Below are 27410 nucleotides of genomic sequence, written 5' to 3' on the forward strand. Positions count from 1 at the left end.
GAAAGAAAGCAAGCAATACACGCTGGATAGAGAAGACAGGCTAAGTAGTTCAAAATTTCTTGGGTAAGGGAGAATGTGGTACATACAACAAACTGTGAAGTGCACTCTGGAATTGAGAATGGAGCAGAAGGCCAGGAAGCAGTCAAGCTGAATGCCTGTGATAAGTGGAGGAACAGTTTATGAGTGATTGCCTATAGGGTACAGAAAGTGATGCCAACATTATTCTCTAAGATATCAGGAAGCCATTAAAAAGATTTAAGCATCACAGTAGCATAAACAACAACCACATCTGTATCCTAGGGCCATGGGGGCATGCAGAAATCAATAATAGGACACAGACTGATGAAGGGACCAGGGACTAAGCATCCTCATTTGTATACAAAGAACCTGTAATAGCCCAAGTGCTTTGTTCTCTTTGGCTGCCTCTATCTAGACCTTGCTAGGCAATAAGGATCAACTCTAATTCTTACCTCCTCTGCTGTTGTCAGCATCACCTTTTTCAACCCCTTAGGTTTGTTTTGCAAAGCTTCTTCACTCCTTCCTTCTGAGACTCCAGTGAAAGAGCTTTCTGCAGTCTAAGCCCTTTTTATCCATCAGCCTCTTGATAAAAGTCACTTGGGGGTTTTCCTAATGAAGTCACTCCTTCCAAATGAAGATCTTCAAGGAGGTAAGAGCAAGCAGTCTTTTCTGGGTACACGTTACTTGGGTAGAATGCAATCTTCTACCGAAATAAGCCCCGATTACTCACCATAATGTCATTACTCGGGGAAACCATTCCTCCTTGACTATCAGCTTTTTAGGTTCCAGTTGTTGGAGAGACAGCTAAAGATAAAAGCAGGTTTGCCCTCAATGCCTATTGTCCCAACTGAAAAGCTTGAACAGTCTAAATAATTCATGCGCCTGCAGGCATATCTCAAGGGGAGGTTACCAGCTTTGGTGTTCAATACTGGACTCCATTTTCCATCAACCAAGAGGGTAAGAATGTTTTAGAGTGGAGACATGATACTTCTTCTCTGTGCTTTTACTTACTAATTTCTCTCAGATCTTGCAAGACAGACATAATAGACAAATGATAGGAGTGCTTTATTTTTAAGTCAACCTATTGAGATGACAAAAATGGGAAAAGTGCCACATGGGAGTTTTCAAAAGAACCTTAATTTTTTTGTGTGTGTTTGAAGAGTTTACTGTTGTTTCTACTATTGATTTCTAGTCTCTTCTTATTATGGTAGAGAACATGTTCTGTTTGCTTTCAATTCTCTTAAATTTGCTAGGTTTGTTTGATGACCCAGGATATGGGCTCTTGTGGTGACTGGTCTATTGTTGTTTGGAAAGAATATGTTCTTATGTTATTGAGTGGACTTTTCTGTGTATAGATCAGTTAAAGCCTGTTGATCCCTGGTCTGGAATTCATATCCTTGCTGATTTTTCATCTAATATTATGAATTGCTGAGATTAAGTCAAGCTATACTTAGAGATTCACCTGTCAGCCATAACAGTTTTTAAAAATTTTTTTATGTATATGAGTATTTTGCCAGCATGTATGTATGTGCACTACATGCATGCAGTATGCACAGAGGAAAGAACATGGCATTCCTGGAATCGGAGTTGTAGGAAGATGTGTAAAATGAACCCAGAGGAGCAGCAATTGCTCTTAACCACTGAGCCATCTCTCCAGTTCCAAGCTGTGTTGGCTTTTATTTCACTTTGCCTTTTGCAACTCTACTGACTGGTACACCCACACACAGAAACAGTCTTCTTGGTAGACTGATCTCTCAGTCAACCCCTTCTTGTCTCCCACATGCCAAAGCATGTGTGTGTGTGTTTGTGTGTGTGTGTGGTTAAGTCTCTTGGTTTGTTTTTTCCCTTATCAGTGCTTTATCTAGGGGATGCAGATGGATTTAGGGACAGCTAAATGAGGGGAGGTGATTCCTTTCAGACTGGTGTGGGCACAGTTTCAAGGATATACTAAACAGAGAGATTAAGTCAGTGTGCTGAGGCAGTATATTTGAGACTGTAGTTTAATGTGATGCTTACTAAGTTTTAAGGTGAATTCAAGGGCAGTTTAATGGGCCCCACTCTGAGAGACTCTAATTCCAGTCTCTGTGGGGTATTATTTGAAAACTATGACTTTAATAAATACCAGGTGATTCTGACATCTGTGGCCCCATATCTGTGTTTCAATTTATAGCAGTGTAATGAGATTAAGGTCTTACCCCTTCTCATGTTTGCAGAGTAAACTTGAGCAATTTTTGACACTCATTCTCCTTATTTACAAAATAAGAATAGCAGCCTCACAGGGCTGGTGTGAGTTGTTACATGAGAAAAAAAATGGTTTTTATCATTACTGTCATAAACGTTGTCAGTAGCATTATCATGAATGATATTGGGATGTAGTTGGTCCATTCTGTATGAACATGTCTTTCCCAAGGATGGATGATATGTCCACAATATTGTCCATATCTACCATGTTTCATCATTTGGCATCCCCAGGTTTTTGATAAACAGGGTTTAGTACCCTTATAGTAGAGTCCTAGGGAAGCTTCCTCAGGATGGGTACCAGGCAGAGCATCACTACAGTCCTACGAATTTAGTCCTCTGGTTGGGTTTAGGAAGGTGCTATGACCCAGAAGGATGTATTTTCAGGTAGTTTTCTTTGCGATTACATGATTACATTATAGGCAAAGAGACTTCCTATTGAGAGTAAAACAATCTGTAAGTGGCCTTTTAGTTTGGGAGCAGAAATTGGGAAGATATCTGAGATAATGTTATTATATCATTATGAGATCACTTTTTATTTAGTCTCATATGAGGCATTGCTAAGGGCAAATACACAAAAGCATAATCCTATATACTGAGTTTATGGGTCTATATTGGTGGTGAAATGAGTGCTCTACTCTCTTTGGAGAACATGATCCATATTCAAGAGCTACACCAAAGTGAAAGCTGTACTTGTGATAAATGTTACAAAAAAGAAAGTAGGCACACCTTGAAAGCACATGCCAAGTGTGAAGTAATTTAGCAGGGGACTGTTAGAGCTCTCTCCATCTATGATATGCAAGTGAATAACTATAGAAAGAATATGGGAAAAGTCCTCAGAGAAAGAATGCTCACAGACACAGCAATTGGGAAGGATTAGAGTTGAAGTGAGAATTTGCATGTTTTTTTTTTCCTTTTGAGAGACAGTACTGCATTTCCCAGACTAGCCTTGAACTTTCTGTGTAGCTGAGTATGACTTTGAATTCCTGATCTTTCTGCTTCTGCAGCTTAAATGAGGGAATTATAGGTGTGTACTACCGTGGCCAGTTTTACATTGTGCTGAGGATTGAATCAAGGGCTTTGTGTGTGCTAGGCAAGCACTCTGTCAACGGAGCTTCTCACTCTGTCTGAGAGCCTGGGTTTTGAAATAGTGGAGAATTGTGAGGCAGACTGTGAAATTGGGAAAAAAGAAAGCATTGTCAACCTTAGGAATTGGCATATTTATTATTAATTCTCTAGACATTGTGATATCATTGAAGGTTTAAACCTAATGAATGACTTAATGAGGGATCCATCTGAGGCTTGCTGTGACCTACTATGTGCTGAAAAGTATATAGATAGAGAAAATGAATTGCTTCCCTGTATTCTATGTATATTCAAGATGGAACCTGAGGTAATATAGATCTTGCCCTGTTTTGTATGTACTCATGTTATAACTCCAGGGAATTGTATGGATCCTACCACATTGATCTTGCAGGAAACCTAAATTTATTTATGTAGAGGGATGCTCCTGATCTAGAGAGATTTTACTTGATCTTTCTAGCTGGGGTTAAAAATCTACAAATTGATTCCCTTATGGATCTGTAGAAGGTAGGATGTGAACTAATGTACAAATAAATGGATTATCATTCACTTAGACTTCCAAATTTGGAAACTTAGCCTGGGGCTATTGACTGCACATTCTTTATAACTTCTAGGAAGTTTTGAAGTCCCCAGGTTCCATAGAAATTAGACCTTTAACCCCCATTAGATACCTTGAAATATCCTAAAGAGGTCTGAAAGACGTAGTCATCCATACAAAACTCATATATGGGCCTCCGGATTGTGGCATACTGCTATGTGGGCTGCTTTCTATAGTGGAGACAATTGACTTAGAACTCAGTGATGTATGTCAGAAGATGGGTTTGATGAACCATGGAAAGCAGCATCCAGTAAGTTAGGTATGCCTCCTGTTTGAGTAATTGGATCTTATGAAAGAAACTTGTAAATTACCCTAAGTATGTACGTTTATAAATGATACAAGTGAGTTTTAGCTCATCCAGAGGGGAAAAAAAGTTTATGAACAATATTTGAAAGCTTGAAGGCAAGAATAAAGAGTATGACATATTTTTATTCTTAAAACATAAAGGCTACACAGAGAAACCCTGTCTCGAAAAACCAACCAACCAAACAAAAAGAAAAAAAAAAAAAGAAAAAAAAAAAAAAAAAAAAAAAAAAAAAAAAAAACAACATAAAGGCATGCTCACTTGCACCAAACCAACATTCTTAGCTAGATGGGTTACAGAAGAAGCCCAAGTGTTCTTTGAGACACATGATTTACAAGCCAAGAAATAAATAATTATTGCAAGACTTTTGTGGATATCCTTTCAGGTTTAAGACATGGAGGCATCTATATAGTTTAAAGGTGTTGGCCTTTTGCTGGGGCAATCTCTCATCTAGCTATCTATACTCATCTTTACTACTCTCCATCTCTCCATGTGGTTTCTCACTGACTGCTTGCAGCTCCATCCTCCCTTTTGCCTCCTGCATCTCTGCCTTCCCTTAAGTCCAGGCCCCATACTTCCAGGCCCCAGTTCCAACAGTCAGGTCTTTATTATACACAAAGCCACATTCCATTATGAACTCATCAACATCAAGACAATACCCAATCCAACTCTTAGGGAGGCCCTTTGGCAGTGAGGTCTGTTTGACCATCACCAGTGGCAGCTTGCTCTTAAATATGGTAATCTTTGAAAATCAATCTTTTGGGAAGGTGAGGAAGGACAAGCATTTACAAATAGGAAACTGGTGATGGGTCGTAGAAATGACATCAAAATCCAGAGATTCCCACCTCACCAGCTTCATCCTCCCAGGCTACCCTTTGTGTTTCTGATGGCCAATGACTTCTTTGACAGTTGCTTGCAGTGAGAGGAGCCTTTCCCACATGTGGGAAGTACCTGGGCTGCAGCAGGTGTGTGCGGACCAGCCATTGATGAATTTCTAGGCTATGTGGGGACATTGACGAATAATCTTTTAGAATGAGTTGTCAGTGCAAAGCGGCCAGCTGCTGGTCTTTAGGAAATGATGCCTGATTCTGAACTTTCTTAGATTCCTAAATCTGCTACAGTCCATATAAAGAGGCCGAAAGAACCATCTGCATACATCCAGAAAGTGGTTACTACTTGTGTCAATTTGATTAGAAGACCATTGTGCCCATAAATTTGGCCTTTCTGGGTTATTCCATAAAGGTGATTTTATTGAGGCTGACATTTAAATAAGTGTGCTTGGAATAAAATCAGGCTGGTCTCTTAAGTGGGGTGGGGCTCACCTAATCTTTCAAAAGCCTGTGGAACAAAGATAGACTTCTCCCAAGCAAGAAGAAATCCTGCAGGTAGACGGACCTTGGACTTGACCTACAACTCTTCCCTTTGACTCACAGACTTTGGATTCACCAGGCTTCCATAATCATGGGACTTAATTCTTTAGGGCAAGTTTGTCTCTGTCTCCCTGTCTGTTTCCATCTTCCTATTTATTATGTTTTGGCTCTGTATCTTGGGAGAATCTTGAAAAACACATTTCTGAAAAGGGAATGTATCCGTAAAATACTATAGCAGATGGTTCAGGACATGTGCTCCAGTGCCAGGGAGGCCATGTGCTGGGCATAGTGATATCATTTATAATCTGTACAATCTTGAATAACAGGATTTCTCTCAGTCTTCATATCCTATCCCATAAAATAGGTTTTTAAATTTAGGAAAGTGTGGAAGAACTTTTTCTTTCTTTCCCTATATACCTAGAAAGTACAGTTACATGTGCTTCCAGTACCCCTGAATCAAGTATTTACACCCTCAGGAATCTGTCTCTTTGAGTTTCAGGCTCTGCCTTTTTCATTGCTGGCTTTTGGCTTTGCAAAAGTTTAAAAAAAATGATGCCTTGTGAAATTACAAAGCAGAGAGAAAAGAGAGACTCTTTCCTCATAGTCCCTTCATATTTGGGGCTTTGCTAGTTCTGTCCTGGATTACGGTTCATGCCTGAATCAATCATGTTGGTCAGGCACATCAGATACTTTATTGTACTTCATCCTGGAAATGATCTAATGTTAGACTCTAAAACCTGACGCCTTTAGTTACCTATGGTCTATAGAAGCCAGACTTTGGAAAAAGAAATAACAGCAACCTCCCCTCCCCTTCCCCCCACACATACAGAGTCTCACATGCACACCTTGGAACACAAAACCTTTGGGTCTAGTTTGCACAGTGAGATATTTTTCTTATTAAGTCATTGCCATTAATGAAGTGTTTCCTGGGAAGCCTCCAAAACTCCCTTTTTTTTTTTTTTTTTTTTGGTTTTGTTGTTCTAATTGAAATTTTTAATTAAGTTTAAATTAGACAACGTGACTATAAAATGGAAAAAATAAAATAGGACAAATAAAGGAAAACCTACAGAGGAAATTAAATTAGTGAATGCACATTGGGCAGAAGCATGTGGGCGAGCTGGGATTAAATGGCCCATCTTTGAGAGGGACCTTGGCTCCTTGCTGTAAGTAAATGACCTTCTCCCTGGCACTAAATGGTATCCTAATGGCCTAACGGGCTTAATGCACCTCCTCAATTTATTCTTCGCTGATCGGAAGGTCTACTGAGTCTAATGCACCTCTCCATACACCCAGAGTAAATGAGCAGAAGATGAGAATGTAGAAAGAGTTATTAAACTTTAAACCAACATAAAGATTTATATCATGAACTGTTCCATTTTCACAGTATGTTTTCTGACAGGCTTGATTTGAAAGACTATGAAACATTTCCAGCTTATTGTCCAGAGGCCTTTCTAGAAATATAAATGATTGGATAATAACCTAAGCCACCGTGCATGTTGGAGAGATCTTTGCTTAAATATAATCTCATAGGTCTCAGCTAAGGGAAGCTCATTGCAGGTACCAGTGATTAGATTTTTTTGTGATTTTTCATTCTGATCCATAGTACTGAATATCTGTCACTGGGAGTCATATTCATCAAGTAAGAGGGCTTGTTTCCTGAACTTTTGTAGAATAGTTCCTGGGTGCTAAGTCAACCATTTTGAGTGTTGATTCAGATAGAATGACTTGTCCACTTGGCATGGTCAGTTATTTATTTATTTATTTATTTATTGGCAGTTTCCCAGAATGTTTATAAGTTTTTGGAAGCATTCATTTCTCTTGATGTGCTCACTTAACTCTGGCAAGAGAAAAATGCCTGTGTTGATTGCCATGGGCAAATAATTCCCAAATGGTCCTTTAGAGAGATGTGGTGTTATTGGTTGATTTTAGACATAAATGGAAGTTATTATTTACCCTTAAATTTGAGAAAGTGAGCAAAAATTTTAATTATTCCATGAAACTTGTTTATCCACTCAGTATCTGTGGTGTGGTATGGTGGGTGGAACAGTAACACTGAGCTAGGATAAAATCTGGCAATCTTTATTTTGAAGTTTTCTGCTTAGTAGGAGAGTAGTGTTATAAATCACAAGTTTATAATTTCTAATTATGATAAGTATTATGAAATAATTGACTGCAGGTACTAGGGGAGAAGATAAAAGACATAAATTTATTAGAGTGGAATGGGGGAATAGCCTCACGTGTATGTAGGTTCTTGTACATACATATTAAAATTCATGAAGAAATGGCATATGTTATTCAGTAACATTCATAGGTCTCTCTTGAATCTATGGTCACATCAATAAAGATCTTAGGGAATTGGGATATTAAGTTAAAATGATTGGGGTTTGTGGGATTATATGAATTTCCAACTGTTACATAATAATCATAATAATCATAATAATCATGGGGCTTGCTAAAATGCATGAAAATAAAATGCTTGCTAAAATGTTTTTCTAAAAATTAAAATGAATTCTTAAAGCAGCACAATCAAGAATAAAATTTGTTTTTCTGTATTTTTTCTTGCTAAAGGTAATTTAGTCTTTGATCTAAAAGACAAAATTACACAGATACAGACACATGTGTATGTGTGTGTATATATATATATATATGTATATATATATATATATATATATATATATATATATGAACTAAGCCTGAATTCATGTGATTCTAACACTATATACATTTCCACACTTTTTACATTGTGCCAACCTACCCATATCTACAGAGCAATCACTGTTGCTATAACACCATTTATTTCACAAGAATTTTTGAGGTTTGTGTTAGTCAATTTTAGCTGCCACTGTAGAGTCCCATAACTAAAGTGGCTCAAATAGAAAAAAAGTTGCCTTCGCATGCCTGGAAGGGAAGATATCCAAGATAAAAGTAATGTCAGTTGTGTTGGCATCTGGTGAGACCTTTCTTTATTCTGTGTAGGTGGCTGTCTATTTTTGGTATGGTCTCTTCTCTGCTTATGACTCACAATGAGCTCTGGCTCTGGTCTCACTCTCTGTCTCTCTCTCTTTCTCTGTCTGTCTGTCTGTCTGTCTGTCTGTCTGTCTGTCTCTTTTACACACACACACACACACACACACACACACACACACACACACACACACAAATCCCTTTGTAGCAGGTAGGTGAGCACAGTTGCACTCCCATATACAGGAAGAGAAGAGAAAACCGGAAGCAGGGAAAAATGGGAAACTCTCAAAACCTGCCTCCTGTGATGTACTTCCTGTCGCAAGGCTTTGACTCCTAAATGTCCCATAGCTTCTGCAAACAGCACTGCCAGAGTTCAAATATTTGAACCTATGGAGAACATTGTTCATTCAAACCACATAAGGTGTTCACCATATGAAATTTAGAAGAACCCACTTCAGTCTATGAAAAGCTTCTACTACATTACCAAATCTAAATTTGGCACTAGTATGTAGTATTGGACAAGGTATCCTCTACCCATCTCACATGGAGTTTCAGTCTAGTCAAAAAGATATGTGTTAAACAAATAATTTCAATAAACATGTTTTGGGGGAACAACTTCATTCCATACAAAGCTCATGATGGTTTGAGAGCTGTGCTCTCCCAGCTACCTGCTCTGGCCGCATGGCGTCCATATCTTTCCATGGTCATATCCTCTGGAGCCATAAGCCCAAATAAACTTCCCTCTGTACACTGCCTTTGGTCATGGTATTTTATAACTGCAACTGACAAGTAGCTACCCACATATCTAATACAGCATATGTCCAAAAGGCCTATGGTTGAAATCAAAGTTCATAAGAAAAATTCTGCAAACATTCCTAGTTTGAAGTTGTGGAGCAGATTATACGCAACTGAGAGAGAAAGACAATGAGCAGCAACAATGGAAATATGGAGATTTTGCTTTTGTTTTCCTGAAGAACAGAGCTGTTTGCATCTAACATTTGGAACTACATGGCCTCATATAAAAATAAATGAGTGACAGGTTTCTTTTATAGCCATTGTTAGAGCCAACTGGACAGATGGTGCCATGCTATCTTCTAATTATTTCAAGCCAATCACTCAACTACCAAAGCACAGGCTTTGCCATCAAAGACAGTATGAAATCAAGAAGAAAGCAATTGCTTATGTGTCTTAGACTGGAGACAGTCTGGGTATTTCTACTTTCCAAGTATCCTCTCTATACTACCAGACTTCCTTCCAAACCAAAAGTAGAGATTTTCATCTTTTCCTCTATTGAATAACTTTGATAACCTTGTTGGAGGGTATGAAGTTATCACTCAGTGGCCTTGGACTTGGGGCACAATTGTAAGTGGTTTCTGGTTTCCAGCATTCACTCCCTTAGCTCACCTTATCTAGCTTGTTTCGAAGATTCCCAGAGCCAGGGCGTGGAACATCAAACAGTTATGCCTGCACTCAAGGACTCACAGAGAATATCCCAGCTCTGGATCTTGCAGATCTAAACAGTGTGTTAATGTGGTCCAACTCACCGATGCATCTATTGAGACTGTCCGTTGCTGAACTATTCCATCGACTAAGCCTCTTCATCTTGATTTTTTTTCTCTTCTATAGCAGGTCCAGGTCCAGTCTTGAACTGCAGTTAAAAAAGAGAAACAATCAAGGGGAAGTCAGTTGAGTCTAGATACAGGGACTAGAGGAAACAGAGAGACAGAAAGAAAGGGGGATGGGTGAGAATCCCATCAATCTCCAGGATGATTCTGAGAGGAAACTACTTGTGTTCTGATCCAGCTTCTGGTGTTAGTCTCTGTGTGGCATGAAATAGACTGTTTTCTCATCCTTTTTCTTCCTCTTTATCATTCCCTTAAGATATGTAAAGCATTTTCATTTATGTGTCATGTCATAAAATATTAAGTAACTTAATAAACCTCAAGTGATTTAAGACAGACAGGAACAAGAGTATCACACCATACCGTATTCCCACTAGCCTTGACACATAATAATGTCATGTAAAATTTCCATCATTTTACCCATAGAAATTAACAAGTTTAAATACAAATAACAACTTCTTGTCTCTATTATTTTCCACCTGCTTTTGCTCTAGATCAAGAAATCCATGAATCCATAAGCATTATGTAATATTGTTTTATAGGTTTACAAACTTTATGAGAATGACAAAATACCACAAGTAGTCATATGGTGGCTTTCCAAAAAAAAATCTCTAATTTATATTTTGAAATGAATTCATATTGATATAAAAACCACCAATTTACTTGATTTTAGTGGTGTACAACAATAAGTGATATACTTGAGTATATTCTCTAGGTTTTTTAAATAAATATTTTTGGGTCTTTAGTATTGCTTATCTAGAAATGGAAATTCCAAATTATAAAGCATCTGTTTCCACAAAATACCAATACTCAACAATTAAAAAGTATACACATACACACACACACACATATACATATACATATATATACATACATCTGTGTAGAGTTCAGTTAAGGCATAAATTTGGGAGCTTAATAAATATATCCCTTGTGAAGGATTTACACAAACTAACAAATCACTTGACATTATACACCATGTTCTGTGGTAAAATAAATGAAGATTTACTCTCATAGCACATTTCATGTATACAACCTACTTATTATATTAACTAAAGTCAACAGGTAGTATATTAGACCACTAGAAGTTGTGCATCTGCTTAGATGGACCATTGTGCTCCTTGGTTAGCATCTCCTCACTGGGGTTCCTCTTTAAAGCATTCTAAGATGGCTCTATTTATTTTTGTGTTGTAAACAATACTTTAATAAAAAGCTTTGTGATTTTAATTTTGATTTTAATGTGTCTCGAGCTTAAGTCTAGAAGAGCATTTAAGTCAGCTGTGTCACTCCAAAAATATCCAAGGTAATTAACTCGTCAGTAAAAAAGGTTTATTATATCTCATTAATCAGAAGTTCTAGTCCAAGACAGGAGGTGGGGTAGGGGCATAGCATTGAAACTGTGACAAGGCAGGACATCATGGCAGGACCATGAGACAGAGAAGGTCCTTGCATATCACATGCCAAGAAGAGAAAAGAGATGTAAAGTAAAACCACGGTTCCATAATTCCCTTCAAGGGTCGGTTCCAATGACCAAAGGCTCTTCCACTAGGTCTCAGTTCCCTAAAGTCATTCTGTTCCCATTAGCATTACCCTGGGGCAACAGCCTTTCACAGTAGACTTTTTGGTACATGTAAGGTCCAAACTATGGCAGATAATGTATTAGATTCCTAGGACTGTGGGGACAAACTACCACAAGTGAGATGGCTTAAAATGGTAGACTATTTCTTTATGGAAGGCAGAAAACCAAAGTAGACATATCCACTGGTTTTTTTTCCATAGGCAATGGATATCATATTTATTGTCTTGCTTCTGATGGTGGTTGGTGGCCATCATTCAGTGGTCCATGGTCACTTCACTGCCAGTCTTTGCGTTTTCCCCCATATGAACTTCTCTGTAATTTTTGTCTTTATGTCCCCATGTTTTTCCCTTCTTATTAGGATGTTGCCATTGTATTTAGGGTATACATAGATATTTCAGAATGATACTATCTCCAAGTCTTTAAAATAATTACTTTTGTAATGACTTTTCTTTTCCAAATACAGTCAAATACTTACTGGCACCAGGTAAATAAGCAAATTGAGGCCCACCATTCAATCCGCCACATATAGTTTCCCAGTTTGACAGCCTTTCCCTTTTGAGTCAGATAGCTCTTTGGTGAGTATAGACACCTGTACACTGTGGCTTGTCTTCCAAAACCTCTGGCATCTTCACACCCTATATGCAAACATTATCTTCCAATCCTCACCAGCTATGACAGCCAGCAAGCTTTTGTATTTAGACATTGTTAGAGGCTCTTAGATGGGATGAACTGCCAATATTCACTTTGGAGAAAATTGCAGACCTGGGAGAAAGTTGATTGCTTATAGACAATGAGCATTCTCAGCTTCCCTGGGTATTGTTAGCTGTCTTTCAAAGTCATTGTATCAGTTTAAACTCCTACCAACAGTGAGGAGAGTTACCAGAGCTCAACCATCCCTGGTACTTGGGACTGGCACTGAAGCTTTCTTTTTCACTTTGGTACCTTGTCATCGGCATTCTTTACACTCACACCCTTTTCAATCATCCGTTGCCCATTTCAGTTTCTTGCTTCATAAGCTGCCTCTTGATATTTTTGAAAATTTAATTTCTTGTGGGTTATCTTTTTTTTCTGTTGAATTGGCACAAATCATATAATCTCAAAACAAGCCTATTTTCAGCTACATCTGATACAATGACTCCTCATCTTCAACTTGTTTTTTTTTTTTCATTCTGTTTAATGCTATCTTTGTTGTGTAGAACTTATACATTATAATGTTGCCAGTTCATCCATTCTTTTGATGGTCACTTTGAGTTTCCAAGTTCTTGTCTCAAAGGGAAGAGGATTTGAGGCTCTTCAGAACCTTAGTCTGATTAATTTTATAAAAATAAATCTACTGCTAGCTGTGGTCACTTTCACTGATAGGATATACTGAAGAGTTGAAGCCAGCCAGTTAAAATTCTGGCATGGAATGGGGAGCAGCTTATCCCTAGCTGAGGATTTGTCAGCATTTGGTGGATGCTGGGAAAGGAAGAATCACTTTTCTTTGGTAGTATAGTCTCTAGTGGGCTGCCTATGCTAGGTAGATAGGCCCATAGCCATATGCAAATGGGTAGTTCTTTTTTTTAATTTATTTTTTATTGGATATTTTATTTTCATTTCAGATGCCGTCCCCTTTCCCCATTTCCCCTTCCCAGAAAACCCCTATCTCATGCCCCCTTTTCCTTTTTGCTTTTATATAATTTTTAAAAAATGTTAATCAAAGGCTTTATAAGTTTGGTAATGCTCAATCAGAAGTGTAACCCAATATGAACTATCTTTGACTGGTGGAGACATGTGAACATCTGCCTCCAATTGAACTCTTATTTTATTTAAAGAGGTCATGGAGTTGGGAGGGAGATATGTTGGAGGGAATAGTTTGTCTGGGTTATTGGCTATGATAAACATGCATTGATTACATGCATGAAAATGTCAAAGATGACTTTAAAAATTATTTAAAAGGGAAAAGAAAATGTCTCTTTGAATTTCTTTCAACACTATAACAGCAGAAGTTCCCAAAATTCTATGTGTGACTGTTACTGAGACTCTTTCTTCTTTTTCCTTGTTTTTTTTTTTTTTTTTTTTTTTTTTTTTTTTTTTTTTTTTTTTTTTTTTGACACAGGTTTCTCTGTGTAGCCCTGGATATCCTGGAACTCTCTCTGCTTGGTCTCGAACTTGGAGATCTACTTGCCTCTGTCACCTGAAGGTTTTATTTATTTATTTATTTATTTATTTATTTATTTATTTCTGAGACTCAAGAAACTTTGTTTTGAGAAGTCCATGACTAAATGTAGGGCCATGAAAGGGGTCTTGGTTTTGGTCGAAGTGCTGGCTGGAAAGCCTGGCAACCCAACAGGTGTCCATTGCCTGTAAGGAATGGGCATCTGTTCCAACGTGTTCCCAGAATCCAGGTTCCTAACATGTGGCGTGGAACTCCATTGACCTACACTGTTCAGTCATGTTCAGGGCAATGCAGCCCCATCCAAAGAGCACAGGTAGAGGGTGTGATTACAGGTCATAGGCCCTAGAGAGATTTACATACTAATGAGATGCTTGAAGGCCAGAGGGTGGAGCCAATTAAGCATTCTTCCCCAGCCCCTCTCCCCTCTCTCCCTCCCTATTTAACTCAGGTCTGCCCTGAGTTTCACGGATTGGAGGAGGGGTATGCACATCCAGATTCAACCATCACCTGTCATACCAATAAAGCTGTTTTAGAAACCCATGGACTTTCTTGTGTCATTGGGGCTGAGCCATGAGGAACCATGGAGAAGGCCTTTAATGAGCTGCTATAGCCAAATGGAGAAGGCCTTTAATGAGCCGCTGTAGCCTAACTTCCCACCTGGAGGAACTTTCAGTGTTTCCAACCATACTACCCACAACTAAACTTGGGTGCAGACTAATGTTCTAAAAAACTCACCTCTTTATTACTGCTCATGCTTAGATCTACGTTAAAACCTTTTTTTTTTTTTTTTTTTTTTTTTTGGTTTTTCGAGACAGGGTTTCTCTGTATTGCCTTTGGCTGTCCTGGAACTCACTCTGTAGACCAGGCTGGCCTCGAACTCAGAAATCCGCCTGCCTCTGCCTCCCAAGTGCTGGGATTAAAGGCGTGCACCACCACCGCCCGGCCGTTAAAACCTTCTTAATTAACTTCAACTCTACCTAAACATAGTAAAAAAAAAAAAAAAAAGAAAAAAAGAAAAAAAAAACAAGAAAATCCTCAACCAACTTAAAATTGTTCTAAGGAATGAAGTTTATAACTCAAAATCACCTTAACAATCTTCTAGGTTATTGGTCAAGATTATCTGATCTGTAACAACTGAAAAGAACTGAAAAGGGAAAACATATAAAGCCTGCACAAATGAATCATAAACCTTCTGCCTGAAACATGTATCTTCTTGTTTTTTACTTTTAAATATCTTCAGACAAAGGCTGACAGCATATCCAGTTGGTTTTCTTTAACATAATATATATATATATTTTGATTCTTTGGGAATTTCACATCAGACTCATTTTCTACTCTTTTTATGTCTAACAACCACACTGTATTCACCTATCCATATAAGTCCAGTTGTATTATCTATGTACTACTGGAGCATGGTCAAACTCTCAGTGACCTGTCTCTTAAATGGAACTAGATCATTCCCCTTTTGCACACATCCACCCACCCCATCCTCACCAGAAATCATTCATCATAGAGCACTAACTTCTGCATTCTCATCACACTTTTTAAAGAGTTCTCTTTGATGGCTTACTGCTTATGCTGTACTTTTTTTGAGTGGGGTGGGGATTTGAGGTGTATAGAGTGGGGTAGAGGCTGTCACAGAAGCCTTCCAGGTCCCTCTTTCTCAGCTGTATTTCTGGAATCATCAATATCCCTGCAAAAAAAAGTTTCCTTGTACTTTCTAATCAGTGAAAGCATGGAACATGGGCTTCTACATGATTTCTGGTGACAGGACAGATCACAAACACCGCCCCCAGCTGCAGACAGCTGAGACCACTGATATCACCATGGCCTCAAGTAGCAGCATGGGTTTCTCATATCAATATGCACCTTGACCCCCAGTAGCATGGTCCACATACATCAATGTAGACTCAGGCTGTAGCACAGAGTGTGAATATTCATGTGGCCTTTGTTAGTTACATGGGCTGTAGACACCTACTCAGTCTGGCTGCAGTAAGACCAGAGGCCTAGACATGGCCAGCCCTTAGGGCAGCATGGACCTAGACATCAACATGGCTTTAGGCCGAAGCCCAGACCACAGACATCTGCATGGCTTTTTGGAAGTAACACAGGCCATGAAAATCAATAGAGACCCTGGTTGTGGTAGGACCACGGACTCAGACATAGCCCTTGGCAGCAGCCTGGATCAGACATCACTATGGCCTCTGGCAGTAGCACAAGCCACTCACATCTGTTTGGCTCCTGGCAACAGTAAGGCCCACAGACATCAACATGGCTCAGGCTGAAACATAGGCCACAGACATCTGAATAGCCTTTGGTGGAAACACGGGCCATGGACATCCAGTTGATTTTTTTTTTTTTTTTTGATGTCTGTATATTTCAAATATAGCATAGGTTTACTTTTAACATACACACATTTACTGAATTATTCTCTATGTAATTACTCTTTATAGGTTGCTATTGTTTATTTGTTAAATGACAGAACTATTTGATGAACTACTCTGCGGTGCTATATTCCCCTCTCTTGGGACATTTCATTATACTTGTAGTGATAACCTTTCTCTGAATGACGTATTCAGCCAGTGTGAGGATTTCCCAGATCATCCGTTATCAGAGTATCATGCCTGAGAATGAAGCATGGACTTCTTTATGGTTAAAAATCTTTCTTCTCTAACAGATTTAGTTTAATAGTTTACCTAACTAATAAAAGTTTCTTTTATGAAGTCAAGAAATAACTACATTTCCATTCATCTTCATCATGGCAATATTTATTGTAAAATTATTTGAGGGGCTGAGAAGATGGTTCAGTGGTTGAGAGAATGTACTGCTCTTGCAGAGGACCTGGGTTGCATTCCAGCACCCATATCAGGTGGCACACAACCACTTATAATACCAGATCCAGGGATCAGATGTCCTCTTCTGGCCTCTATTGGCACTGCATTCTCATGCAAATATACTCACAGATAGACATAATAAGCAAATAAATAAATAACCATTTAAATCTACTAATATAAATATTTATATTTGATTGCCATTAAGTTTTAGTCAACACACATGCATGCTTTGGTTATAGTGGGACGTTTGTTTGCATAATTGTATGAACAGAGACCCTCAACTTTTGATCATATGGTAGTGACATATGCCAATTTCTCTTTAGTTAATTTATAAGTTTGGCTTTATATCACATTAAATGAAGGTGACACATCTAGCTTACTGCATGACAGATAACCTTTCTGGAGATCATAGTCCGTAATAGATCACTTAACATGAACAGCTCTGACATGTGACTGAAATTTTTAAGCATCAGGAAAGCTTCATGCAAGTCAATGTCATATTGAAGTATGCTGTCATTTTCAATACATGTCCTCAACTGCCATTGGCAGCTTTGAGAATTGTTACCAATGAGGCTGAGGACAAAGTTAAGCTGTGTTCTGAAAGACTTGTACAAAAACTGGTCTCAGAGGATGAAAATAAAATCTAAAAGAGCAATCAGGACCTGCTAAAAGAGCATTTTCCTTTTCTCTTGACTTGAAAATACAACTTTTAGATTGTGTTATGACTCTGAGAAATGCCAAATAGAAAACAAAGTAAAATAAGAAAAAATTGCTTTGTAGTAGTTGAAGCAAAGACACACTGAGTCAAACTGTCGAATGGAAAAGCCACAGGTAAGAACTGACGATTGCGGTGACTATATTCAATAGCAGAAATCTTATTCCTTGAGAAATACATTTACTCATCTATGGGTTAAGTGCAAGCATTGTACCAGGATAAGCAGCAGCAATTCAAACACGAGGACCTGCACCATGCCTACTCCATAGGTTTATATAATCGAATGGTTGTGAGAATCGCTAATCAAATAACTTCACTATGAGATTTTAAATCACGACCATGAGAAGTGTTAGAAAACAGCAGGCCAAGAGTTGGGTTAAAAAGAAAAACAAAATCCTCAAACCTTTGAAATTCTTCTAGGGGATGCAGTTTATAATTCAAGATCACCTTAATTTTTTACTAGGTTATTGGTTAAGATTATTTGATCTATAACTATGGAAAAAACAAAAGGGGAAACTTATATAGCTTACACAAGTAAATCATAAAATTTCTGCCTGAAACATACATCTTCTCCTTTACTTTCACATATCTTCAGATAAAGGCTGACAGTATATCCACTTAGGTTTTTTTTTAAACATAATAAAAGTTGGAGCAATAGGGAGTCCTCCGTGAGGAGATGGTGGTTAGTGAAGGTGAGTTTAATTAAATATGGAAAAGAGAAAATGAAAAAACCTTGTAGCAGAAAACAGTATGTGCCACTGTCATGGGAGGAGACAAAGGTGGCTACCAATAAGTCCTCAGTCTGAGATAAGAGCAGCAAGAGAAAGTTTGATATGAAGTTACCAGGGGTCATAAACACCATGTTTTGTGGCATCTTGCCACCAAAGTCAAATGTTTAATTTTATATTATACCTAGAAACATAGGAAGCTGTTGAAGAGTTTGAGCAGAAGGGTGCCTTAGAGTCAAGTTCCTAAAAGTTTGCCCTGACATGTGAAGACTAGAGATTGGAAAGATGAGTGCAGGTATGATTGATATAGTAAAGAGATTCCCCTACTAGTTCTGATGAGCTGAAGCCCTCTGGATTAGCATAGGGATAGTGGTGAAGTAAAGGATTATATTCACAAGACATTTAGTAAGTAACAGGTTGTGGGGTTCTACTGTGAGAATAATAAAAAGTGCTAGGCACGGAGCAACAGTTAATGAGAAAAGAGACCATGAGTTTGAAAGTGAATAAGGAGGAGTACATGGGAGGGGCTGGAAGGGAAGAAAAGAGTGATTAAATTATATTTTAATTAAAAAAAATAACAATAGAAAATTAGAAGTTCTGGGTATGGTATATCACAAGTCTGAGTTCATCTTGGGCTAAAAAGTGAGTTCTAGGTCAACCTGGGCTACATGGTAGGACACTGTCTCACAAAGAAAAACAAGACATAAAAATAAAACAAGTCAGTCAAAGGATTTGAAATTTCTGATTGTTCCTGACTTCAGATGCAAATCATGAACCTAGGGTTCCTAACTTACAAACTATAAAATGGTTTCCCCATCCTATTCTCAGGTTTGATTAATTTTCCAGAACCAGTAAAGTTCAAGGAGATCCTTGGCATCATAAAAGAAGTTGAGGAGATACCAAGACAAGGTATATAGGAAGTGGGTTATCTCTATGCCTTCCTGTGTGCTGTTTTTAGGTATATTCATATATTCAGTAAGGTTTTGAATCTCATCTTTTTAGATTTTATGGGAAATTACTAAGTAGATGTGATTGATTATATCATTGGACATTGCTGATTGATTCAACTTTTAAGTCTACTCCCCTGTGGAGAGGTAGGAAGACAGGACTGAAAATCACTGTCTAAACATATGACTTCTCTTCCTGGCAACATTCTATCACCCAGCAGCTATCCAATTGCCTCTAGGCACCAGACACTTTTAATAGAATTTAAGTAGTATCCCTTTGGAGATTTTTGGAGTTTTTGTTACTATGTGTCAGGAAGGCAGTGTGCACATATATACATGTGCATGCATGAATGAGTATGTATATTGGTTTTTATCTGTCTATCTATCTATCTATCTATCTATCTATCTATCTATCTATCATCTGTCTATCTATCTGTCTGTCTATATGCATGCATGTATGTATGTGTGTTAATGGAAGGTAAGTTACTCTGACAGAATAATGGCCTTCCAAATGTGATTATCCTAATATCCAAAACCTAAGACTATCATTGTATATGGAATGGAGACTTCAGGTAGTAAATAGAAGCCAGGCTGCTAACATGCTAATTATGACCTAGAATTAAATGTAACTGAACCTGTTTTTATACACACATACTTAAGTCATTTGGACAGTACAGTAGCCTGAGTATACAAACACACTATAAAAATATAACTTGGGGAATTTTCTTTTATAATAACAATAGTTGAGTCTCAGTCAACTACAGTGGCAGAAAACCAGATCAGTCAACCCACATTGAAATAAAGCCAATGGCAAGATGCATCGGTTAGGTTATCTCTGTACCTTACATCTGTTTTCAGTAGGTCACTTTCTCAATGCTACCCAGTCCTATGACCAACTTTCCTGTTGGAGGGACTACTAGATTTGTGTATTGTTTTTTTAAACTGTTACATTTAATTTGTTCCAAGTTTTTCTTTGGAAATATTATCCTAGATTACCTTAGTGGACACCAATAGATTCCTAGAGGTACCTACGTTGATTGTCAACATCAGCATGAGAAAGACTTGCTGCTGGCTTTTGATATGGAAGCGTGCTGTTAGACAAGGAGTGGGACAGGACACTCTAAAACAGTGGCTCTTAGCCTTTCTAATGCTGCAATCCTTTAATAGGTGTTATAGATCCCCCAACCATAAAATTATTTCATCACTTCATAACTGTATTTTCCCTACTGCTATAAATCATAATGTAAGTATCTATTATGCAGGATATCTGATATATGACTCCCAAAGGGGTTGCAAGCCACAAGTTGAGAACTGCTGCTCTAAAAGCTGTTTAAGAAAGAGACAGACTTTTCTGATAATCTCATAGAAACATAGTCCACTGAAATCTTGACTTCAGTCCAGTGAAACTCATTTTAGAACGTTTACATAACTCCACATCATTAAGGTAGTACATCTGTGTCATTCTAAACTATTTGGTCTGTGACAATTTGTCAATAACAGCAATAGGAAACTGACACAGTTATCTTAAGAAAAAAAGAGAGGGAGAGGGTATTCCAACACATAGAGAGAATGATAGAAGTGCAAATGAAAGAAACAGGGAAGACGGGAGGACATAGGGTTCTGAACACAGGAGAAGAGAATTATTCACAAAAGAGGTCAAATCAAGTGAAAAGTAGGTTACTTGTGACCTCACTGGTAGGTATTTGGTAGACTAAAGTGCTTAGAGACCATTTTAGGGTAGGATGCTTTATAAATAAGTGAATAGCTTAGGACGTTGACAGTCAGGAAGTAAGAAGAACTTTGTGTAGTAGGAAAAAAGTCACAAGTGTGATTAATTACAAACTAAGTTTCTGTAAGAACCCTGGTCTGCCTGGCAGTTTGGGTCCAAGAGTTCTTTGTGGAGATGACTGATGCTCTAATGACTCTGGCTTCTGCTCATTGGGTGTCGCCAGCAATTTTTCATCTTCAGATATTATAAAATACCCCTTGACGGAGATAATAATTGGTTAAGGACAACTGTTTTGTATGGAAAACAGAATTCCATGAATTTGATTGTGTCAAAGCATATCAAACTTATTTCTACATCCAAGCTTGAAAGGCCATCAAATGACTAGGACATTATTTAATCATATCCCTTAAAGCTCATGCCTGGAGATGTGCACAGTTCTTGGAGTGTCTTCCCTGATTTGATGTGAAGTGATTTTGCATAAATGACATTGAGCACGCTCTTCTATAAGAATCTAAGAGGTGAGCTTGTGATGGACTCCAGGGCATATTCAAAACTTGTTCTAATTCCACCCATGTCATTTAATCTAGATCACTGACTGAACAATAATTGAACTGCATGGTTCCAAGAAATTGCCCCTTACCCCTGTGTCATCTGTCTATAAGAATTCTCATAACAGGAGCCGAAACCTCAAAGCATGTGCCTATCAAATCATGTTGAAATACTGTACACTGTAAAAAATTTTTTGATAGAGTGTATGCATTATAACATGCTTGATGTGGCAGTTCAGAAATTTAATGGGAAGTGCAGTCCAACCCTGGCTTCTGAGCTATGAAGGGAAGGATTGCTTTTTTTGATTGGGTGCATACATTGGGTCTCAATGGTATGAAGACGCTATTTCTCTTATTGCCATTTTCCACCTCTCTTCTTTCTGAATTGGCTCTTTAGGTATGCCTGCAGTGCTGACTTCGGTGCAATCTGATTTATTTTATTACTTTAATAATGCACTGTGTAGTTTGGGGAGAAGGATATGGAGAAGGTCTTGTAAAGTAAATTAAAAGCAAATTTTCACACTTGATCACACATGTAAAAGTGAGAATAATTCAATGATGAGACAGATGCTTTATTAGAGGTCAGTGTGCTCATGGTGGTTATTAAATTTTTTTTTTTTAGTATTTTAATAAGAGAGCTTTCCTCCCAACCTAGTTTTTCCATCTTATGCGATGCTGATTTAGAATTATAACTCAGATCTGGGGTCACCTCATTCTGAACACAGAACTACATTCAGCATTATAGACTTTAAGCCACTTCTGTCTGTCAAAGGAAGCAGAACTGTAGAGAACAGAAGCTTTAAACTTTTGATTGAATTAGTAGTGAAGTAATATCTTCTTGCAGAAAACCACTAAAAATGAAAACAAAATCAACATTGGTGGACTGTTTCAAATTTTATTTGTATCACCAGAGATAAATGCTCAGATGCTTGGTGTTATCCTTCTAAAACTTTTTCAACTAATCTGCACACTTGCATATCTCTGCTGAGAGAATCTTATCTTAATGACTTTTAACTGCAATGATGTAAAAGCGATACATACTGAGTAGAGAACACACTTTGTATTTTGACATTAGATCATTGTTCTGGGATGGCAATATAGAGCACCACCCTTTCCCAATTGATAAGCAGGGGAAGTGAGCACTGTTTAAGTCAGCTATGATATCTTGAGGGTATGAGGGTATTGAGACAATTTGTTTTCTACTGTTTTATGTTACCAAGCTATGATGTTCCTTTGGTTAGGGGTGCTGAATGCATTTCAGGTTCACACTGTTTCAGTCTAGAATGGGCTGATAAGGACATAACTCCATTGTATAACTCCAAGAGCATGCCTGTACATGTATGCACATCAAACTCTCTCAAATTGCTTCAGTTAGTGCCTGAGGACTTTGGCAGATGTCGAGGTGCATTACTTGCATGATTTTATAACTTGTTAATAGATGATACCTTGAATGTGCCATCATGTTCTCTTCATTCTGTATTGTATTTTAGTTTTTGTCTAGTCTATCTTATTTAGCTATTTTCTCACCCATAGACATTTGGGTTGTGTAAGAATCTTGCACATTATGATCAATGTAACAATAGACACTTGTGCACATTGCTTATATATCTGTAAGAGCATTGTTATGATTGGTCCTTCAATGAAACTGTTAAAGCAAAGAGTAGGTACTTTAAAGAAAGGATTTGTTTTAGTCTATACTTCTAAAGAGGTAATAGAGTTTTTTTTTTTAATTTTTTTGTAATTGTAAATGAGCAGAGATACATATATGCACATATCTGTAATCCCAGCCCTTGAAAATTTGAGACAAGAGAATCATTGAGAGTTTGAGACTAGCTTGGGCCACATGTTATGTTTGAGGCAGTCTTGGCCTACATATTGAGTTTGAGAAAGCCTGGGCTACATAAAGAAGGCCTATCCTTCTACTTTCATCCTACCAAACATCTGGAAACTGCATTGTGGGTCGTGCCTATGTTCCAGCTGGGGATAGCTGGGGATAGCTGATCACTTGAAGTGAGAAGTTGCAGCCTAGGGAACATCTGGATGTTAGATGTTGATATATGTGTATGTATATATATATAATATGTATATGTATAATATATATAATGTATATGTATAATATATATATATACATATATATATATATACACACACACCATCTTGTGTGTGTGTATGTTTATGTATTAGATAACAATAAAGGAAGGTTGATATATTGCATGAGTTGATTCTGAGGTTTGAAAAGTATCTTAACTTTTATTTAATAGGCATTGTTTCATAACAGTTTAAGGTTTATAGCAATATTGCACGGAATTAGTTTATAGAGAGTTTCCTACAGTCTCTTGTGTATGCTGTCCTCCACTATCAGCATCCTCTACTAGTGTAGGGAATGAGCCTCAAGCGATTGATATACACTGACACCTAATAGACACATAACATCCAGAGCTCCCGTTAGGCTTCACACTTGCTATTGCAAGTTGCCAGGGTTTGGACAAATGTGTCATGACAAGTACTTCCATTTCCCCGAACATTCTGTGTGCATCACTTACTCACCTTCCCCTCCTTTGAGGCAGTGGTGGCTACTGGCCTTCTTATAGTGGCCAGTTTCATCTTTTCCAATATGTCATACTGTTGAAATCACACAGCACTTAGCTGTTTCGGATCAGAGTCTCCCACTGAGTAACATATGTTTAGGGATCTGGCATGTTGTTTCATGGCTCTGTAACTCATTTCTTTGTAGTGCTGGATGTTTCATTGTCTGGATATATCAAGATTTTTCCAGTCATCAATCCTATCTTCATAACTTTCATTTATATATAATTATAAATGAAAGTGCCATGAATGTGAAAGAAAGCAAGGAGGAGTAATGAAAAGAGTTTGGAGGGAGGAAAAAAAGGGGAAGAACGATGTAATAATAGTTTGAAAAATACAAAAAATCATTAAAAAATAAATGAAAATGCCATAAAAATCAATGTTCAAGTTTTGAAGTGGAATTTTGATTTTTTAAGAAACTCTTTTTTACCTAGGTGTGTAATTGCTGGTTTATATGATAAAAGTATGTTTAGTTTTCTGAATAACTCCTAAAGTGTCTTTCAAAGTGGCTTGATCATTTTGGGTTTCTACTATCACCAAACAAGAGCTCAATTGATCTCTGTGGTATCTCTGGGTACATGTCTATTGTGTCTATTTGTGTGTGTGTGTGTGTATTGTGTGTATGTGGCTGCGTGTATGTGTGCATGTGTCTTTATGTGTGTCATATCCATGTATATATGCATACTTCTATGAATGTGGGCACATGTGTACAATTGTACATGCTTTTGTGTTTACATATGTATGTGGAGACCAGGGGTTCATGTTGCCTATCTTCCTTGATTCCTACACTTCTATTGTACAGAAAATGGATCTCTTATTGAACCCAACTCATAGGCTTGGCTACTGAAGCTAGCTACCTCTGAGGATTCCCTGTCTCTGTTTCCATAGCTGAGATTACAGGTAGGTTTCTCCAGCTGCCCCTCTTCTTTTGTGGGTGCTGGTGATCCAAACTGCTCCTTGCATTTGTGTGGCAAATGCTGTATCCACTGAGCCATCTCTAGCCTCTTCTCTATATTTTATCTTGTGTTTATTGTCTTTGTTCTAGGTTTGGGGCATTCTGGAAAGTGTGTAGTAAGTAGCATCATTCTATTGATTAGTTCGAAGTTCCCTGATGACTATATCATAACAAGTGCCCCCCCACCCCTGGGTCTCCTGCTATTGTATAATAAACTTTCATTATGGCAGTGCCTACTTAGGTCTTCAGCTAGTTTATGAATTTGGCTGTTTATTTTACCATTTAACCTTCAGTGTTCCTTATGTATTTTGAATATATATCAGATTCGTCTTTGTAAATATTTTCTCAAAGTCTTTGACTTCTCTTACTCTCATGAGTGTTTTAACTTTTAAAATTAAGTTCTTGTTTATTTGAAATCTTGTTAGAGATTGAAGAAGAAATGTCACATGTAGATATCAGTATTGAGCTAAGAAATCCCAAAAATATGGACTTTGTTACCTTCCTGGGTCATTTCAATATCTTTTCCATGATGGCTTAAAATAGTTTTCCTCCAATAGGATAAGAATTGCTATGTGAGACCACCAATTTAGCCTGAGAATACTGAATCTGGGAGACCTGGGGTTATCTAATCCTTGGCAAAATGTGCTCAGCTTCTCACTTAAGAAAAATAATTAAAACAAACTAGAGGTGTTCACGCATGTATCTGCTGGATTTAGATGTTTCCCTGTGGGAGAAAGTTATGCTTTAATGAAGAATTAGTTTAAGCTGGGTGGATTAAGTTGATAAAATTCATCTCCATAGTAATTTAGCAAGGGGGAAAAATTAAGATGTTGGCCACAGTTGCTTTTAATTTGGGCTGAGGTAAAGATTTGCGTGAAGACCTCAGGGAGAGAGCATTCAATTCCAGTTGATGACTTAGCCATTAAATGCTGAATTTGCACACAGTGGGACCTCCACTGAGCAAATGTTTTTCCTACCAGTTACATTTCAGTGTAAGTAACTGACCCATACACCCTTTAAAGTGTTCAGGGATTTCTTACTTTTCTTTCCAAGTTGGCTTCATTGCCCCTCCTACTTTCTAAAAGCCAGGTTACAATATGAGGGCAATGAAAGCTTGCCTAGTGAAATTCCTGACCTTAAAGAGTTTTATAGGTAGAAGGAAGAAACATGAGTGTGTGGAACTTTTCAAAGATAGTCTATTTTATGATGAATAACTTGAGAGCAAATATTTTTTATAACTATTTTGCTTCAATTTTATTTCTAAACAATGCCACTCTAAAAACAAAGACAACTGATTTTGTGTATTAACTAGGTAGGTCACAGGCTGCCAAGATACTTGGCTAAGCACTGTTTTTGAATGTGCTTAGTAAGACAAGCATTTGGAACTTTTGGGTGGACATTCTGAGGATGGTAAAGCCTCCGTGAATTCACTAAGATTTATAATAGAAGAAGGCAGTAGTAGAGGAAGGAAGGAGAAATGTTCTCCTTGCCTCAGGTTTGAGTTTTGTTCTGTTTTCTCATGGGTGCATCCTTTGTTGCTCCTGACTTTAAGCCTTCATATTTGAGTTAGAATTCCACATGCCTCTCTGGTACTCAAGCTATCAAGACTTTCTAGCCTCCACAAACATGGGAATCCATTCCTTATAACAAATTTCAGATGAATATAAGCAACCAAATTTTTTCATCTTAAAAATCTGGTTTACTTTGAAACAGATATGTGGAACAAATTAAAGAAATTACCTTTATGGTCTCAATATGCTGGTCACAAGATGGTAAATGTGTCCCTGTTTCTCTTCTTCCCAATTGCAAAGTTGCATCTGAAGATAGAAAATTGAGCAATGAAAGATCACTGGGCTTATACATAGTTGCATATGCCAAGTCAATTTATTTTAACATGCATATGTCTAAATTTTCAATAATAGCCTTGTTGGAGAGGAACTATAAGAAATATCAATATTCCTGTTGAGGGTTTTCAATAGTTTTTAATGATCTTATGCATCTGCTACACAGACGTGAAGAAGGCTTAATTAATATCTATAGTATAATAATCAAATACTACTTAAAAAGAAAAAAAATCCTACACATTATAAATATAGTTTGAGGATCAAATCCTGGTATCAATGGCCATCAAGACAGAAGGACACCAAGGTAGGTCCAGCTCAAACCTGAGGCAAGGAGAACTCTTGACTTTGGTAAAGCCATGTTTTTTTTCCTTATTTGTAAAGCATCAATAACATGGTGCCTCATTCCCAGGATTGCAGTAAGGATGTAATGAACTAGCTAAGGTGAATCTCTCAAAAAACAAAACAAAAACAAGACATGTAAAATATCTTCTTACATTTTGAAAACATACATTTGGGCTCAGTCATGCTTGCCTGTATCACAGCTCTGGGTGAGGGGAGGGTGATACAAAAATAATTCAAGTCTGAAGGCATCC

At 37.7% G+C, this 27410-nt stretch overlaps 1 long non-coding RNA gene across 1 annotated transcript in view; it reads right to left on the reverse strand.

The window, feature by feature from the left end:
- LOC143442820 (uncharacterized) overlaps positions 1 to 26990 on the reverse strand; it is a 34968-nt gene extending 7978 nt beyond the window's left edge. The window contains exons 1-2 of the long non-coding RNA XR_013111321.1: positions 26714 to 26990; positions 10120 to 10223 (exon numbers count right to left, since the gene is read on the reverse strand). This is a non-coding gene — a long non-coding RNA (uncharacterized LOC143442820). The remainder of the gene's footprint in view (positions 1 to 10119; positions 10224 to 26713) is intronic.
- Between the last annotated feature and the right edge of the window lie 420 nt (positions 26991 to 27410).

This window comes from Arvicanthis niloticus, chromosome 6 (assembly GCF_011762505.2).
Source record: "Arvicanthis niloticus isolate mArvNil1 chromosome 6, mArvNil1.pat.X, whole genome shotgun sequence".
Classification (NCBI taxonomy): domain Eukaryota; kingdom Metazoa; phylum Chordata; class Mammalia; order Rodentia; family Muridae; genus Arvicanthis; species Arvicanthis niloticus.